Raw genomic sequence first — 854 nt, forward strand, 5'->3', positions numbered from 1 at the left:
GCCAAAAAAAAAAAATAGCATTCCCATCTACATGGCTCCAACACAGTTTCCCTTAATTTGTCTAATAGTTACAGTTTGATAAATAAAACGTTTTAGCTGCCTAATTTCCATTAAGAGTATCGAAGATGCGTGATTTATTTATTACAGTAACTTACAGTTAACGGTTGTATCAGTGCCTTTGTGAGTAGTGAGTTCAGACTCAGAACTAATGCCAACCTTGTGTCGATGAGCAAGAGACGACAGGCCAAGCTAAAAAAAAAAATTAAATAAAAGGGCGCTATTCAGTGACAACTAGCAATGGAATATTTGTGAAATTATTCGGGGTTTTTTCTTGGGGTGTGGCTGAAAGGCAGCAGTAAGAAGGAGCCAAGGAGTAGCCGTAGAGAAGTTGCAGAAAGAGTCAGGAGCCCAGCGGAGGAGGAAAAGGAGGTGAGGAGATGGGAGCAGAAAATGGAGACGGAAGCAGACGACAGAACGTTGTATGAGAACAGGAAAGGAAGTGAAAGAAGAAAATTTCAGAGAATAAAATGTTCCATCGCTATCTGAATTCGAACCTGGGACCTATCAAATGAGAGGTGAATGCTGCAACCTCTCGACCACCAAAGCCCCCTGAAATTGTTCTGTATTGGTGTAATATTGTTTATTTATGTATGTATTAAGTACATGTGTGTATTTATTATGTATTTATGTATTTCTAATAAAATATTTATGTATGCATGTTTGCCATTTTTACTCAAATTTCCCCGTGGCGGTCAAACAAATGTTTTTGATCAAAAAAATGTTATTTATTTATTTCATGTTATTCATTTTTTTTAATCTACATCTTTTTTCGTTTATTTATTTGTTTATTTGTT

The sequence above is a fragment of the Aplysia californica genome, unplaced genomic scaffold (assembly GCF_000002075.1).
Source record: "Aplysia californica isolate F4 #8 unplaced genomic scaffold, AplCal3.0 scaffold00265, whole genome shotgun sequence".
In the NCBI taxonomy this organism is placed as follows: domain Eukaryota; kingdom Metazoa; phylum Mollusca; class Gastropoda; order Aplysiida; family Aplysiidae; genus Aplysia; species Aplysia californica.